The 19,359-nt window shown below is 39.4% G+C and overlaps 1 protein-coding gene across 5 annotated transcripts in view; it reads left to right on the top strand.

Annotated features, from left to right (window-relative positions):
* The window catches only part of LOC130911149 (nectin-1-like), a 586,891-nt gene that overhangs the window by 13,280 nt on the left and 554,252 nt on the right, over positions 1-19,359 (top strand). The window lies entirely within an intron of this gene.

The raw sequence follows: 19,359 nt of genomic DNA on the forward strand, positions 1-19,359 counted from the left end.
AACTTCAGCTTGATTTTGAATGAACTCTGTAAAGTTGGTAGAATTTCCCGGCATTTTTTAGAATGATGCCTTAGGGATTGTTGATTGATTTTGCGGGCTACCACTTTTTTAACCACTTTTTGCACTTGCACCCCTCACTTAACATTAAATAAAAAATAATAACTCTTTTTTTTTTTTTTTTTTTTTTTCCCTTTTGCTTTTGCTGTACGCATGCACTTGTTTGCTTATTTCTTGTCTTCTTATAAATGTTGGGTTCCACACAAAATTGATGTGGGACTGTCAGGTGTGGTCCGATGTAAAATTTCAAATGTTGAAAGTTCTTTAGACGCTCAAGCTTGACTCATTTCAAAGGAAGGTTGGTGTCTTGTGTCAGTGTAGTGCTGAAAATTAACCTGTTATCTCAGCTCCGAAGTGAGGTCCCAGCTCACTTTGTAAAAAAAATTGGGATTTTCCCAGCCTCAATGAGCGACATTCACCTATTCAAAAACATGAATTCCAAATAATGACGGCATTTTTTGGTATAATACGGATGTTGAAACTAAAGTTGGTGCGGAAATTTTCTTTTTTAAAATCTGCTTGAATCCAGTTTGTCAAGAATTTATTGAATTTAGTTTGTCATCAATTGAATTTAGTTTGTTAACAAGGGACCTCGCTTCGGAGCTATAGCCTATAGTGGAGACCGCGAGTTTCCAGATGAGGCTTGCTAGCTCGTGTTGGCTCTGGTTTTAGCTTACATTTAATCAGTACAGCAGGCAAACCCTTAGCAAGCTCTTCATACTAAAACAGTTGTGTATTGCATACTTTATACTGTAATGTATACTGTAGTATAGTTAAGTTAAAAAATATATATATATTCTAAGTCATTCATTATGGTATTTGCTTTGAGAATATTTCTAATAAAAATATATTTAGATAGTAAAAAGATGGCCTTCAGTACATTTCTAATGGATGATATCAGTCTATTAATTAGTGCTCCATATCCTGTATGTTTACATACATATATTTATTTCTTAAATTCATGCAGAAAAGGCACAAATTAGTGTGTAAAGATTCACCAGAATGCAGGAAATTACGTCGTTGATACTCTAAATGTGTGTGTGTGTGTCCCGGCACTGGTGGTGGGGCCTCTTTTCATGGGGCCCAAAATCCCTGGCAGCGCCCCTGCATTCGCCAGTCGCTGATTGGTCCACTCCGTTTTGTTTACTGTGGCTTGCTCCGCCCTGGGAATTTGAGCCACGGGACGGTCGCCAGACTCAATCGCTGGAACAGCGGTGAGTCTGAACTTCCAGGCTAGAAAAGAGCCACATGATTGGAGGTCTATTGCAGTCAATGGCACTGAATCAAGTTCAGGGCTGCAACTATCGAATATTTTAGTAATCGAGTAATCGACTGAAAATTCTATCGATTCATCGAGTAATCGGATAAAACCTTTTTTTTTTTTTTTTTGATAAAGAGCAATTATAAATATACATGAGGAAAAAAAGATATTTGATCCAATATTGAACCATTTTCAGTCAATGTCTTTATTTTCGATGTACATTGTTGAAAACAGCCAACAATTGCATCTCAGATGTGACTAGAAAAAAAATCCACTGCTTTCACTCAAAAAACGTCTAGATCTTATATTAAAAACAACAACATATTTCTTACCTAAAAATGTAATTACGCTTGATAACACACATCACTTGAAAGCTATGTGTTTTTCCCACATGTTTCAATATAATTTCCATTTGTGTCAAGCTACTTTTTAAGTTCTAGTTAAGTTTTAAGTTAGTCTAAACTGTAAGTACTGATAGGATTTTGAGCTTTTGCAGTGTTCAAAATAAATGTATGATACCTGCTGTATTGGAGCACATTAGGGACCAGCAATGACTACTGAGCTCAAACTGACAGTTAACTTTATCAAGTTTTTTATTACGTAAAGCCTGTATGTAAGACACGTTAGCCACGCATCAACCTTGGTCATAATCAGTAGAAACCTTGCCCTCCTAAGGGCTAACGTTACGTGAGCGAGTGACAGTAATGTTATATTTATTAGCGCTGAGAAGTCTACTGCTTAAAGATGGCGGCTGTTTACTAACGCTGCCCAGACACGGCCGAGTCTGTCATTTCGCATCTAGTTCTAAATGCATGCGATATCTACGAGACGCATCGGATACTAACTGCTACCATCATGCGGGCGTAGTTTTTAGCAACGTCGGCGTAGTTCAGGGGTGGGCAAACCGGTCCTCGAGGGCCGCAGTGGGTCCTGGTCTTTGTTCCAACTGACCCAGCACAGAGAGTTTAAATAGTTTATCCAATGAGGTTTCAGCAGAAATGAGAAGCACCTGCCAGCAATCGACTGATTGCACTTCAGTTTGGTGAAAAGGTGTCCTCTTAATGGGTTGCAACAAAAACCCGCACCCACCGTAGCCCTTCGTGGAATAGTTTGCCCACCCCTGGCGTAGTTTGTAGCGGCTGTCGGCTGCAGTAAGGTAATTTTTTTTTTTTTTATTGCTTCTTCCTCTACGCACGAGACGTCAGCGCGTCGTCCCGCATTAAAAGTAGTCCGGGCAAAACGTGATGCTTAGAGTTGGCAAAATACAATGATTCCTCGAGGTGAATAAAATTACTCAGATCAGTTTTTAAACTCGAGTTACTCGAGTTGCTCGAGTATTCGTTTCAGCTCTAATCAAGTTCATTCACTACTTTATGCACATGAATGAGTCGCCTGTACAATTTGATGCTCACCGAAATTGACAACATTGGGCCTCCGAAGGAGGTCTAAAGCCGTCCTCCTTCCCTCTGTAATTTGCTCGTTTGTGGCAATTTGTACCCAGCGCCGATGACTGCGTCGATCAATGGGCGCAAAACCACACGGGGATTGTAAGTCTTGATGGTTGGAGCGTGAATACTAATTGCTGTGATTCAGACCTCCTCTGGGGGGCATCTCCTGCAGTGATGGATGGGCAGGAGCCTTCCTGGGAGAGTTGCTTGAAGGCGAGCTGACAGGAGATTAAGCGTCGCTTCTCTCGCCGCTCGCGGGAACTAATGGAAGAGCGGGTTTACTCGCTCGCTCTGACTTCTCTTTGAGCGTCTCGGGCTCGACGCGGCAGCGCGCCTGTCAAATCTCTCCCAGAACGCTGCGTGAAATGGAAAGTTTAGATTCCGTTTTGTCTGCCACGAGTTGCCCTGCGGTAATTTCCAGGCGCTCAAAACCACTTTTTTTTTTTTGTCAAAATATTTGAATAGCTTGCTTTGTGTGTCCACAGTTCGAGGAACATATTAGGTAAGGCTTGCGAAGTGTCGCTGCCACACACGAGAGTCGCAAATCTCCTTTATGAACAAAACAGTGCAGATCAGCCTCGGGCAATGGTGGATAGGAAGCCATTTGTGGTTTGATAGCATTGTAATAAAAATACTTAAAACTATAAAACTATTGATGCTGTACTCATTAAAAAAATGAACTATTGATGCTAGATTTTCGTCAAAACAACAACAACAAAAACAGCAACAGTATCAAGCCGACACAATATTGATGTGGAAGTTTGCTGGTAAGAAAAACTTGCATTTCAACAAAATACAACTTTTGGCTGTTAAACTGTTCTGAAAAGAAAAAACATTTGTACAAAAAAATGTCTCATTTTCCTGAGAAGACAAATATACTTTATGTCGCACAAAAAAAAAAAAAAAAAAAAAAAAAAAAAAAACGAAACAATCACTGTTGTATTTCACCAAATGACACAACTGTCCTAAAAAATAGAAAAACTATTTATTTTGCACTGTAAGACAAAAAAAAAAATAAAAATATTGTCACATTTCCCTTGAAAGATGACACTATTGATGTCAAACGTCACTTAAAAAGAAGACAAAATATCGCTGTTGGATTCTACCAAAACAGATTTTAACTGTTGAACTTGCCCAGAAAGAAGAAAAGCTATTGATTTTGCACTTTCCTCAAGAGAACACATACAATCACGTTTAATAAAATGGACGCAAAATATACGTTGAACTTTCCTCCATTTTCGAGTGTCCTTGGCCAAACCAATGTTGTTTGGCCTAACGCACACACTCAAACTTTACAGCTAATGGGTACATGCCCCTAATCACTCGCAACCTTCTCCCTTTAAGGTTCTCATGCGGCTTTCACTTACTCTTCAAAAATTCTTCAGTCAGACAGACACATTTTGGTACTCAGTCCACACAATAGGCGCACTATATTATTAGGCGTAGCGTGGACAATTTTTTGACTTTTAGGTTCGCATTATGGTCGTGGAAATATGGTAATTGTATTTTCTAAGAAGAAAAATATAACCATCGATCTTACCAAAAAGAAAGAAAAATGTTCTCGCACTTTCTGAAAAAGAAGGCAAATATTTGTTGTACTTTCCTGTAGGGGTGCGACAAAATATGGAAATGGTGATATATCGTGATACTTTGTATCCCAAAAGGTGACCGATATGCGCCTACCAAGAATCGAGATATCGTTTTAAAAAGGTGTCAACGTCTAAAAACAGATAAAATAAAAAGGATCCAACTAAAGATGTCCCGATCGATCGGGATCGGGTCCGATAACGTCATTTTCAAAGTATCGGAATTGGCAAAAAAATATCGGACATGCCTTTTTTAATATATATATATATATTTTTTGGAATTAAATCGTTTTCTAATTGTATTTAACGTTACAGATAAAATCTTCAACTCATCCAGTCTTTAGTTTTGGCTTAAAGTAGGGCTATCAAATTTATCGCGTTAACGGCGGTAATAACATTGAAATATTTAACGCAATTAACGCATGCGCTGCACTACCCACTCACGCATTGTCACGTTCAAATCTATAATGGCACCGTTTTATGTATATATAGAGCTAAATAAAAGGTAACGTAAAATGAGTAGAAAATTTTGGCAGCCTTTGAAGCCCTTTTTTAATTGGCTAAAGCCTTACAATCCCTCTCTCAGCGATTACAATTATCGTTGGAAGCAATGTGGGGATAATAGGTAGTAGTTGATCTTTTTCTTAACACCCTATGTTATTTCCCAACGCAGAGAAGATATATCAATTGGTACCACTACGCACAGTCATGGTTGCACTTCCCATCATGCTTTTGGGCAGAACAGTTAAATGGCTACAGTATCATTTACATAAAGCTCAACAAATACACTAGATGGCAATATTTAGTCACAATATACACAGTCACATTCATCCTTTAAGAATTACAAGTCTTTCTATCCGTGGATCCCATGTTACACTCATCCAGAGTCTTTAGTTTAGGCTTAAAGTAGGGTTATCAAATTTATTGCGTTAACGGCGGTAATTAATTTTTAAAAAATGTATCACGTTAAAATATTTAACGCAATTAACGCATGCGCTGCACGACCCACTCACGCATTGTCGCGTTCAATCTTTAATGGCGCCGTTATACCTATATATAGAGCTAAAAGGCAGCGTAAAATGAGTAGAGTGAATTTTGACAGCCTTTGGAGACTTTTTTTAATTGGGTAAAGCTTTACAATCTCTCTCCCAACGATTAGAAATATCGAGGGACGCAATGTGGGGAAGAAAGGTAATAGTCGATCTTTTTCTTATCACCCTATGTTATTTCCAAACGCAGAGCAGATATATCAATTGGTACCACTACGCACAGTCATGGTTGCACTTCCCATCATGCATTTGGGCAGAACAGTTAAATGGCTACAGTATAATTTACAGAAAGCTCAACAAATACACTAGATGGCAATATTTAGTCACAATATACAAAGTCACATTTATCCTTTAAGAATTACAAGTCTTTCTATCCGTGGGTCCGTCTCACAAAAAGAATGTTAATAATGTAAATGCCATCTTGATGATTTATTGTCATAATAAACAAATACAGTACTTATATACTGTATGTTGAATGTATATATTTGTCCGAGGTTTATTCATTTTTTTCTTAATGCATTGCCAAAATGTATATGATCGGGAAAAATTATCGGGAATGATTGGAATTGAATCGGGAGCAAAAAAAAGCAATGGGATCGGGAAATATCGGGATCGGCAGGTACTCAAACTAAAACGATCGGGATCGGATCGGAAGCAAAAAAACATGATCGGAACAACCCTAGATCCAACAAGTTGCTACCAAAATGTTCCACCATAAAAGTGTCTCAGTTAACTCTCAGGCTGCATTGACGGTGCTCGACGCCTAATCCATTTACACTGGGAACATTTGTTCATTCGAAACCAGAGCATTCACAGTCATTCTGATTTTCAGGGCATTTACAGGTCATTTCCTGTTGAATTTGAGTCACTGCCTATTCATTTGGTTGATTCCCAGGTCACTTCCTGTTTTATAACTCAAAATAAACAGGAAGTGACCCATAAAATACCCCAAAATCAACAGGAAGTAACTGAAAATCAACAGGTAAATGACCTTAAATGGCTCAAAATTACCTCTTTGCCTGGCGTTGGCTGCCACTGATGGCCATAGACGTTTCGTTCATTCGCTGCCACCCTCCCAGTTCAAATGGATTGGACGTCTACTAGTGATAAACTCATTCCAATTTACAGCAGAAGCTTGTTTTTCTGTTTATTAGTTGTTTTGTATAATATCCTGGAATGATTTCCTGACCAATGTGTCGTATCGCCATATCGTGAGATCATCGTTATCGTGAGCTTTGTTTCTCAAATCCTATCATACCGTAAGGTAGCGAGAGGTTCCCACCCCTAATATTAATGCATGGTTGCCATTGACGGTGTTAGTTTGATCGGTGCTGGACCCTCCCAGTTCAAATGGATGTGATGACTGTCTCCGTCAATTCAGATGAAAAGAAAGCTCAGCAATTTGTAATTTTCCACTTTAAGTCCTTGACATTCCACTCGGTTTCAACTGGAATGCCAGAATCAGCAAAGCGAAGCAAAAGAGGAAATCAATGAAGGGGATCAAATCTCGCCCCGAGCTTTTCTGATTCGGCATTTAATCTGTCTTCAACATTTCTGCTTCTTTTCAAACGACAGATTCTTGTCGAGGGATTAAACGGTTAAAATCCCACTCGCTTCGTCCCCAGCGCTGTCTCTTCACGCATTTGTCTGTGTGGGGCGTTCCGGCGTGACTTGATAGGCTTATCATGCCTTCTAAATTGATCTTAATCTTCTCCGACCAAATGTTGGAGGAATTCTGACGGCCCGCACTGTTTTTTATGACACTAATTGGCTTGCAAATAACTGCTAGGATTTCTTTGAGCCTCTTGGGCTGTTACCATAGTGACAACCTTTCTCCACATACAGTACTTCGAAAAAGCAAATGATATTTGTTTCTTTACGTGATCTTAATTCATAGGCAGGACACGGAAAAGGAAGCACAGCCTTCGTTAGCAGTGTTTTCATGGACTCAGCTGGAAAAAAGAAAACCCTAAAAGATGCGAGTTAAGTCGCGAGCTCATCAGGGATTGGAAGCGGATAATTCGCAACCTTTCCAAGGCTGAATGCTTTTAAAATAAAGCAGATTTGAGGAAAGTGCCCCCTTTCCCAGCACTCCAACAAGTGAGCCTACATTAGGCCACAGAACAGGCGCTTCAATATGATGACCAGCGCTGTGTGATATTGAAAAAAAAAATCACGATGATACATTTCTGTCACAATATTGATATGACACGATTTTTTAACTGATTGATGATTGCCATATACAGGGAGTCCCCGGGTTATGATGGACTCTAGTTAGGCGATTTCCACTTTACAACGCCAAAGTTATCAGGATGCCAGGTGTGGGTTGGGCATTAGTCTTAATTGGGGGGGGGGGGGGGGCAAAAAAAAAACAAAAACTACAATGCTCAAGTAGGTCGTGCGTCCAGCGTCGGGCTACTGCACCTTAAAGGGATCCTCTATTTTTCAGACAAATAATTCTTAAAAGATAAATGTTAGTATGAGTTATAATAATTTGATATTAAAACCCCTCTTAATGCTTTTGTTTTAATAAAGTTTGTAAAATTATTTTAAGTGATAGTTCGCCATTCTTGTTACGTCGCAGTGCGTGACGTCACTGGTCCCGTTGCCGAAATTCCAGCGTGTCACTCGTTAGCTTTCCCAACATGTCGTCAGTTCTACCCTTCCTATTTGAACCAGATCTGAAAAGTGAAGAGCAGGACAGCACTGTCGGTCGTTCAGAAGACGAGCTTCAGGGAAAAATGCGTGCAGCAAATACCTGATAAGACAAAAGTTGGGCAAAACTGGTGATGCGAGAGAGTCCTGTTGGGAACTCCGCTTGGGAGCGAGAGTGTATGCAGTCCGGTTTTATTAGCAGATATTCAAGGTAAGAATATTGCGTTTTCAAACTTATCCCAATATAATTATGTAGATTGTTAGCATCCAGAGCTGTCGTGTGCTTTACATACAGTACAGGCCAAAGAGCACACCTTGTGTAATCCAGGTCTTGTACATTGTAAAGCGTGGTAGCTAGGATACGTGTATAAAAGTACCAAAAAGGGGAGAAGCTTCTACTTGTGCACATTTATTCACAAAAAATAATATTTCCACCTTGACCACTCTTCACTCGGGAGCTCAGCAGTACCAGTACGCAAACACGCGTTCCCTGACGAACTCCAACATTGTTGTAAGGTCCACGTCAGAGTCACTGTCGTCACTGTAGCGTGCCACAGTGCTTTAATTAGTTAGTATGATTTGGGGAAAACTCCCAGGAAGAATAGTCAACAAAAAAGATGGCAATAGTAATCCAAATGCGCGTTTTTTACTCACTCGAAGATCCAGGAATTAGACCGATCCAATGGCAATGTCACAGCCCCGACCAGGCCGACGATTCCACAAAATAGACTGATCCGAAAAGCCGCTGTGGGACCGACGAATCAAAAAAATGGACAGATCCGAAACCAATATTGCAGACGCGGTGGGACAGTCGGATCCAGAAAATAGACGGATCCCTTACTTGACTGAGGATCCAGGAAAAAATGTTCGGGCGGCAGTTGGAACGCGTGGTGTGTAGGATACGTGCACACAGGGACCAAAAAGGGGGAGAACCTTCCACTTATGCACATTTATTCACTAAAAATAATAATTCCACCTTGACCACTCACTTCGCTCCCCTTGTTTCCATTTGACTGGAAATCGCATCCAAAAGCAGCACATCGTGGCATTTTACTTCGCGAGTTTACGCAGCAATAAGCAATTGTTGAACACGCTACACATTTAGAAAGATCCCAATGACGTCATCACTGCGAGCCCACAAACCATGGCGCCAATTAACGGTAAAAATATGGACTAAATATTATAAAATATTGCCACTGATTTAACATTTTATGTGTTTCTAACAACATATTTTAGCACAAGTGAACAATTGTGGTTTATTAGAGCCTACATGTATTTAAGTTAGAGGATCACTTTAAAAAGTGTTTCGTTTTCTCGTTGAGATAACTGTTGTTTGATATTTGGTCTAAACAAATAAAAGTTTATTTAATTTTATTTGACTTAGAACACATCCATAACTGAACAGTATGGACATGCAGGTGACAATGTTTTATTTAGGTAACCTATTGTGATTCCTTGGTTTTATTATTATTATTCTACTTATTCTTTGTTCTGCAGCCCCATTGAGCTCAATTTGACCCCCTTAGAATTCTTCAAAATGCACCAAAATTGGCAGGCAGGTCAAGACAGGTGCAATCTTTGATACTGTATAAAGACAAATTCCAAATACACTATGTGGCGCCCTCTAGCCGTCATTGTTTGTCCCGCCGACGTTTTGAGCCCTACTTTGACCCCCTCAGAATGCTTCAAAACTCACCAAACTCAAAGCCAGGTGAACACTAGTGAAAACTTGTAAAATGTAAAAAAAACAAAACAAAACAAAACAAAACAAAAAAAAAACATTCCATTTCTTTTTTTTTTCTTTTTTTTTTTTTAATTGGATGAAAGAGGAGGTAACAACGCAAAGGTTAAAACTTGGAACACATCCGTACAATATGAATGGAATACCATACGCAGTGCCCAGACTGCCGTTACTACTACATCCAGTTCTCTTTGGGTGGGCACCCCTGCTCCCCGCTCCCATATTAACTTGATAGTGTTCTGTCCTCACTAAACGTCGAGTTGTTGAGCTTCACTGACAGCAAACAAGGCAGTTCTAGTTTCTGAATCTTTTTCCTTCCTTCACTTTTGACAATTTGTAATGTTGTAGCACACATATGTACACTCATGTTAAAAAAACATCACATAATTTCACAATAAAACACCTGACACAAAACAATTGGTGATCAAACGTCCATCTTGTCCGATGAAAATGTCAATTTAGTTGTTTAAATTAGCCGAATTTGCCTAGCAAAAGTCCGCTAGCTTAAATGCTACGAATGCTAACGTATTTACAATTTTTATAGCAAATCGCTCACACACAACTACACAAACTGTAGCTCGAAACATATTTACAAATGCATACACAAACATATATTAGCTGAAAAAACCTACAGCCTGATGTGGGCAAAATGAGATGGCAGCTATCCTACAGCCATGTCAGACTAGTCTCCTACTCAGTCATAGAAGACAAGGTGACAGTCCAGATAACGCTGCCACAGGAGGGCAGTGTATCCTCCACCATTAAACAAAATAAAATACTTCTGGACTTTTTGGATAGTTTTTTTTTTTTCAGGGTTAATTCCGATTTACGCGAAAATTCATGTTATGTCACCAGTGTAGGAACGGAATTTGTTCGTAACCTGGGGACTATACTATCTGTATTAAGTAAGCATAATATCAATAATAAATTAATTTATATTCATAATAGAATTTATTGTGTTGTCTGTGTGAACTGTATGTGCTATTTTCAATTGTCTTGCATACATTACTCACATACGGTAGGCTGAGGGAACCAATTTGCTAACTATTGAGGGGAGAAAGTACTACCACCAATCAGCATCAAGATGTTCCTATGTCATATGAAAACAAATCAGTGTAGTAAATTGACCGTCAACTGCTGGCTAAAATGTGCATTGCAAAAGTCCGCTAGCTTAGATGCTACAAATGCTAACATATTTACAGTTTTCATAGCACATTGCTCACATGTAACTCCACAAACTGTAGCTGGAAACTTAATTGCAAATACATACACAAACATATATTAGCTGAAAAAAACTTACAGCCTCATGTGAGCAAAACGAGAGGGCATCTATCCTATAGCCATGCCAGACGAGTCTCCTACTCAGTCATAGAAGCCAAGGCGACAGTCCATACAGCCATACCAAACGCTGCCACCGGAGGGCAGTGTATCCTCCATCATTAAACACAGAAAAATACTTTTGGACTTTTGGGAGTTATTTCTTAAAGGGTTAATTCCGACTTATGTGGAAATTCGGGTTACGTCACTAGCGTAGGAACGGAATTTGTTCGTAACCCAGGGACTAGTTGTATTAAGTTAGCATATTATCAATAATAAATCAATTTATATTGATACTGGAATTAATTGTGTTGTCTGTGTGAACTGTATGTGCCATTTTAAATTGTTTTGCATGCATTACTCACGTACGGTCGGTAGAGGGAACCAAGTGGCTAACTATTGAGTGGAGATAAGAACATTTTTATGTCGATTGGTGGTATGTCTATGTCATATGGAAACCAATCAGTGTAGCAAATTGAGCGTCAACTGCTGGCTAAAATGTGCATTGCCGAACCATTCTATTTTTGGCGATTATGAGGATAGACAAAAAATAATGTAGATGTAAAATGTGGATTACGTTTTAGATCGTTTTGGTAATCTATATTGTCATATTGTAAAACAACAAAACTGAGGGTCTACTAATGTAGTTGTCCATGAATTGATCGCAAGTGTAATTATTTTTTAATACATGTTATTTTTATTGTTTATTAGGGGGGTCCTGGGGATATGATGATATATGTCGCCAAAATGATAGTGAATTATGTATCGTCATAAATTCCTTCAATTGTTAAATATAAATCATACATAATATAAAAAATACTGTCTGTATACTCTGATATTTCCTAAATTATGATGCAGAATGGCCATTACCAGCAAACTACGGTTGTGATAAATCACCCCCCCAATACAAACATATGGTGCATAAATCAAAACAAACAGTTGACTTATTGGCTTCCGTTGATGGCGGTAGACGTCTGATCCATTTGGAGTGGATTGGACAAAGACAAACACTGAATTCTTAATAACTTTTGTCGTTTTTGAACTTTTTCTTTTTTTAAAGTCAAATAATGAAAAAGATGCTAAATCGTGGCATTTTGTGATATAAAATAGCTCATTTTGTGATAGTTTCTATAATGCCCTCCCCACTTCAAATTAATTCAACGTGTACCGCTGTCAATGGCACTGAAACATGATCATTCACTAGTACCACTAAAACTTCCCAAAAAATACTATTCAAAACAATTACCATGTCTATATTTGTGCTGGAATGGAGACAGTATTTCGCGGACGCGTGCCTATTTTTCCAGCGTGCCTAGAGATCCATTTCAGATTTCAGGAATGGTCGCCACGTCCAACTCGTGACTCAAACCATCCGAAGCCGCCTCCCTCCGGAGAGTGTTTCTGTCAATACTGGCCCCTTTGATGAAAGTCTTTAACTCTTAAAGCGAAGCATGAACCTCGCCTTCCAGAAAAGTGAGCTGTGATGAAATTTCCATCTTCCCCACGCGTGCGTGTGTGTGGCTCTTTCATCACATTGCGCTGCCAGACTTTTACATCTTTCTCGCGCTTTTTCCAAACCCACCCTCCCCATCTTCCCTCACCGACAAAAACGTCTCCTATCCTTGTTCTTCCTGTCGAGTCGAGACTCGGTTTGCTCGCGATACAAAGAAGGGCTTTGTTACATGAAATGTTTCCTTTTTTAATGAGTGATGCAGTCAGTTCATTTAATATGCTGCCATGTTATCTCACCGGGAGATGACAAGGCTTCAAAGTATCTGCGGGCTTGTAAACGGAAGCTGTTTTGGTGGGTTTCGCGTTGGAAACACTAGTTTGCCGTTTCCCCGCATGGGGGTTATTATAAAATCATAGCAGAGCTATAGAGACAGATTTGATTTGCCAATTTGATGCTCAGTTTTTCTAAGTGATTGAGAAGGGCGGAGTGTACACAAATCAGCCATGTGTGGTGTAGAACCGAGTATTTGTGTGAATCCCTTGTGAGTGTGAATATACTAGCATCCTATTCTATGCTGCCTGATCACTAATCCTGACATCGATTTTATCTACTTTACTTTTTTACTACTTAGTTTCAATATATGTTTTTTAAAAATGGGGTGATGTACCGATGCTAGTATTGGAAGGGGTCCAGTATCGGCCAATTCTAACAAATAATGCGCCATTGCCTTTTGTAGTTTTTGAAATGTTATTTCCAATTACCATAAAACCACAGAAGACTGCTGCTGGCATGTAGACTTAGGTACTGAAACGCGGTCTCATTTGTGTCTGGTTTCAGACATACCTGGTAGTAACAAGACCGTATAAGACACTATGAGTATATATATTTTTTAACAGTGTTGTATCAATATAATATCGGAATCAGCCGATAGTGCAAAGGTGTGTTTCGGAATCGTGTGTCAAAATATGGTATGAAAAACGGTATTGGTTGGCTGTTATATACAGTATTTGTTATATACAGTAACTGTCGTAAGGCTGGACGACCTGATTTTTTTTTTTTTTTTCTTAAACATTCTCGCTAGTTTTTGTGAACTACGATAACTCTAGTATTGAATTGTATGACAAGTAGTTTACATTTGAAAATATTTTGCACAAAGTGTCCAGGGTGGCTCCCATAGGTATTACATGTGCCAGTATGAGATTCTGATGGGATGATAAATTTAAGCAAAAATATCACGGTATCAGGGTATTGCTATTACAGTCACATCAGGACAAAAATAATGGAATTATTTTCCATAGAAAGCTCATGTTTATGACTCATAACATGTTTACATTAAACACACACTCTCTTTCTCATCACAGACAGTCACAGAGAAAAAAAACACCACTTTTTACCACCGCTAGACACACTAAACACGCTGGAGTTAACTCTCGTAGCTGGTGGGACACGTTCATGACAGTGTTTACTTACAGTGCCCTCCATAATTCTTGGCACCCCTGGTTGAATGTGTTTTTTAGCTTTTTATTCAAATAATATGGGACCTTAATGGAAAAAAGAGAAAAATCCAACCTTCAATACAAGTGCATTTATTCAGTGGGGAAAAAATCCCACATAAAGAAATAATTATTTGACATCAAATAATGTGTGTCAGAATTATTAGCACCCCTGGTGTTAATACTTTTGCCAAAAACAAGGTCTGGGGACTGAGATGGCCATGGGAGGAGCTTGATTTTGTGTCTGGTGAACCATTTCTGAGTAGATTTGGCCATACGTTTAGGGTCATTGTCTTGCTGAAAGACCCAGTGACGACCCATCTTTAGCTTTCGGGCAGAGGGCAACAGATTTTGATTTAAAATGTCCTGGTATTTCAAAGCATTCATGATGCCATGCACCCTAACAAGGTTCCCAGGGCCTTTGGAAGCGAAACCGCCCCACAGCATCACTGACCCACCCCCATACTTCACACACAGTGGGTATGAGGTGCTGTCTACACGCCAACAAGCTGTTTGGGAGGCATGCACGAGGAAAACCTTTCCTCACTCACAATCATAAACGCAAACGTCTGGAGTTCGCCAAGCGGTATTGGGGCTTCAACTGGGACGGTGTGCTTTGGTCAGATGAGACCAAGATTGAGCTTTTTGGCAACAAACACTCTAAGTGGGTCTGGTGTGCCACGAAAGATGCGCATGCTGAAAAGCACCTCATACCCACTGAGAAGTATGGAGGTGGGTCAGTGATGCTGTGGGGCTGTTTCACTTCCAAAGGCCTTAGGAACCTTGTTAGGGTGCATGGAATCATGAATGCTTTGAAATACCAGGACATTTTAAATCAAAATCTGTTGCCCTCTGCTCGAAGGCTGAAGATGGGTCGTCACTGGGTCTTTCAGCAAGACAATGACCCTAAACATATGGCCAAATCAACACAGAAATGGTTCACCAGACACAAAATCAAGCTCCTCCCGTGGCCATCTCAGTCCCCAGACCTTGTTTTGTTGGAAAAAGGGGGCTGTACAAAGTATTAACACCAGGGGTGCTAATAATTGTGACACACATTATTTGATGTCAAATAATTATTTCTTTATGTGGGATTTTTTCCCCACTGAATAAATGCACTTGTATTGAAGGTTGGATTTTTCTCTTTTTTCCATTAAGGTCCCATTTTATTTAAAAAGAAAAAAAAATAAAAAAATAAAAAAATAGAAGCTAAAAAACACATCTTAACCAGGGGTGCCAATAATTATGGAGGGCACTGTATGGTAAATTGTGTACATATGCAAAATCATATTGGAGACATTGCTTCTTCAGCAGCCACCCTCCACAAACATATTTTACATGTCGGTTGGCCCTCATTCTCTAAGCCGCGGCGCTTGTAACTTTTCTGTAGCCGAAGTATTCCCATACTCGTGATTTGTTTTCTTCCATGGGGGAAAAAGTTCTGGAGTTTCACCTCCTCAAGCCACTTTGTAGCACAGCTGACTCAGTGACACTGAGTAACTACCGGTGGGGGAGGGTAGAGCCTTGCAGCTGCAAGCGAGGAATTTCTCCATGCGTTTTTGGGACATAAAAAATAGCTAATACCTTAGGGACAGTGTGACGGAAAATTTTTTGCGGTTTTGAAACCTTGAAGTTTTCATACCACGGTGTACCTTGAAACCTGTAATCGGCATATTTTTTTAATTTTTTATGAAATCGGGAAAAAAATGGCAACTTCCAGGATTTGTACCTCAGATACAGTGGGGCAAATAAGTATTCAGTCAACCACCAATTGTGCAAGTTCTCCTACTTGAAAAGATTTGAGAGGCCTGTAATTGTCAACATGGGTAAGCCCCAACCATGAGAGACAGAATGTGGGAAGAAAAAAAAAAACTGAAAATCACATTGTTTGATTTTTAAAGAATTTATATCAAAATTAGAGTGGAAAATAAGTATTTGGTCACCTACAAACAAGCAAGATTTCTGGCTGTCAAAGACGTCTGACGTATTCTAACGAGGTCTAAACAGGCTCCACCCGTTACCTGTATTAATGGCACCTGTTTTAACTCAATATCGGTATAAAAGACACCTGTCCAGCATTTGGATGATCCAGAAGAGGACTGGGAAAATGTGTTTATGGTCAGATGAAATCAAAGTAGAACTTTTTGGTAGAAACACAGGTTCTCGTGAAGAACGACATACCCTCTGAGAAGCATGGGGGTGGAAACATCTTGCTTTGGGGCTGTTTTTCTGCAAAGGGACCAGGACGACTGTTCTGTGTAAAGGAAAGAATGAATGGGACCATGTATTGAGAGATTTTGAATGAAAATCTCCTTCCATCAGCAAGGGCATTGAAGATGAGACGTGGCTGGGTCTTTCAGCATGACACTGATCCCAAACACACAGCCAGGGCAAAGAAGGAGTGGCTTCATAAGAAGCATTTCAAGTCCTGGAGTGGCCTAGCCAGTCTCCAGATCTCAACCCCATAAAAAAATCTGTGGAGGGAGTTGAAAGTCCGTGTTGCCCAACGACAGCCCCAAAACATCACTGTTCTAGAGGAGATATGCATGGAGGAATGGGCCAAAATACCAGCAACAGTGTGTGAAAAGCTTGTGAAGAGTTACAGAAAACGTTTGGCCTCCGTTATTGCCAACAAAGGGTACATAACAAAGTATTGAGATGAACTTTTGGTATTGACCAAATACTTATTTTCCACCATGATTTACAAATAAATTCTTTAAAAATCAGACAATTTGATTTTCTGTTTTTTTTCCCCACTTTCTGTCTCTCATGGTTGAGGTTTACCCATGTTGACAATTACAGGCCTGTCTAATATTTTCAAGTGGGAGAACTTGCACAATTAGTGGTTGACTAAATACTTATTTGCCCCACTGTAAGAAACACAAAAACAACAATATCTAACTTCAACACTAAAACTCACAAAGAAAAGTATCACTTGTAAGAGAAAAATGCACTTCTGTTACAGGTACAAGGCTGTCTTGCCTTTTTAGTCACCCAACCAGATCATATATTTTGTGTCCTGGTAGGAGTCAAATAAAATATAAAAATATCTACGTTTATGCCTTCATCTCAGACACAGTTCTGTGCTTTCGCAAAGCTTCTTAGCGGTCTCACCCCGCGTTGACAGACAAGCAAAAATATGACGGATAGTGGGTCAGAGCCGCTCTCGGCTTGCCACCGTCGTTCCCGCCGCCCTCTGCTGTCTCTCCTTGGGAAATAATTGCAGTCTTCAAATTCAATTGCTCGCGTTTGAAACAGCAATGTTATTTCTGGTGTCTCTACGGCGCACCTGAAGATTTCCTATCCTTTTTTTCGTTTCGAGACCTTGTTTACCCTAAACCTGGCCAAAATCTTTTGGAGCTCTAAGCAATACATATTCTCTGTTTTCTGTAGTCTTCACTAAAAGCTCCATTCGAAGGAAATAAATCAGTTTAGATTTGGATGCTTATTAAAACAAAAATTGGCATGCTGATTCCAAAATTGCTGTCAGCTTTTCTAATAGCACTTTAACAAAAATTTCCACTGCTTCTCTACTTACTACGCTGTTACTGTACTTTATTGAAACATAGTAGGGTTGAAAAAAGGTTGCCGTCATTCATATTTTATTGTGAGCCTATTTTATTATCATAATCGAATACAACGTTTCTTCATTGATACTTTTCGATACTTTTTGACAAGCCTGGATTTTAAAATGAACACATTTTGAGTTGCGTACTTTCAATGTTGTAACATTTTGTTTGGTTGGCAGACTTTAAAAACTGAACAAAACAAAACAAAACAATTGATTCGAATGAGGGTAAAGCGACCACAAATGCAATTAAATGTGGGAAATAAACAAACAGTAATTAAAAAAAAAAAAACTGCATCAGTTTGCATCTGGAATTAATTCTTTTCAACAGGCCACCGCAGCATCCCTAATGTATTATTCATGCGACAGGCTTGCCTTATTTACCTTTTACTGTCTCACTGACACAAAGATGAGTTAATCTGGCTCTAGTATTTTTCTTTGTTGCACTAGGTAGCTTACAACGTGTTTCATCCACAGCAGGGAAAGCCACAGGTTGACTTTCTTCTTGGGGTTAAGCTCATTAAAGTGTCTCAACGCTATCATTGTGTCTTTGTAACTCTGCTGGCTCAGGTTTATACTAATTGCTGGTTTTACTGAAAAAGATGGCGTATCTTACAAAGCAAAACTACACATAATGTCTATAATAAACCTTGAAATTTCAGCAAAATATTGTACTTTTACATAAATTCCTCCTGTACACGCCGCCCACACTCTCCTCGTTCGCCTGTTTGCCGATTCCAGCTGAATAACTGTGTTATCCACATGGGAGTGCACGCACACGTTTGCCTCAGCGAACCCGCACGCCCGAATCATACGGGGGAGCCATTTTGTATTCCGCCGTGACTGTCAGTTGAGCAGAGAAGATGGCAAATGTCACATCGAGGGCGGCGACCCCTACGGGTCAAACATGCGTGTTGCTGCGTTTACATGGCGGAAAATTATGCAGCTAGTGGCTGGGTATAATGGTCGCTTTGGGAGTTGAGACGTGATAGTTTTTTTTCGTGTTTAATGGACGCAAACACGTGGAGCGTCATGTTTCGGGAGCATCTTTGAACACCTTCAATGTTGTAATTCAAAGACAGATTTTTGACTTGATGGACTTGGGATGTGATCATAAATCAATGTGATCAAGTCATTATCAGAGGAACAGAATTGGAAGTGACTGATCGTTGTTTTTGTTGTTGTTGTTTTTTTTTTTTTTTAAATATATTGTTCTATTTTTATTTCTAAGTATTAATTAATTGAATGCCATTGACAGTGATAGATGTTTAATCCATTTTGACAAAGTAGGCCCCCAGTAGGTCTGCAACTAATGTAGTGCTGCAGCGATTAATTAACGACGATTGTATTAATTAATAATACAAAAAATTAAAAGCGGGGATTGGGGGGGGCTTGTGGTGCATCAATAATCGATTAATAATCGAACCGGAGCCTCTGAATCGTAATCGAATCGTTAGGTGCCCAAAGATTCCCACCTCTACTGGTGACAAACATATTGAAATTCACAATGATTGGACAATACACGATTGCACATCTACTGTATCATGGAGTTAATCTACGTACAATGAAAAATCCAAAACTATTATAACCTTGCCCCAAACCAGTGTTGTTTTCATCAATAATGACAACAACAAAAGCATTTGGTCAAAGATCACTTTTTTTTCATTACGATGATGAGATTATAACGATCTGAAAACATGTTTGGGGGTACTAAAACGTAACGAGATGAAT

This window comes from Corythoichthys intestinalis, unplaced genomic scaffold (genome assembly GCF_030265065.1).
Source record: "Corythoichthys intestinalis isolate RoL2023-P3 unplaced genomic scaffold, ASM3026506v1 HiC_scaffold_23, whole genome shotgun sequence".
Lineage (NCBI taxonomy): Eukaryota > Metazoa > Chordata > Actinopteri > Syngnathiformes > Syngnathidae > Corythoichthys > Corythoichthys intestinalis.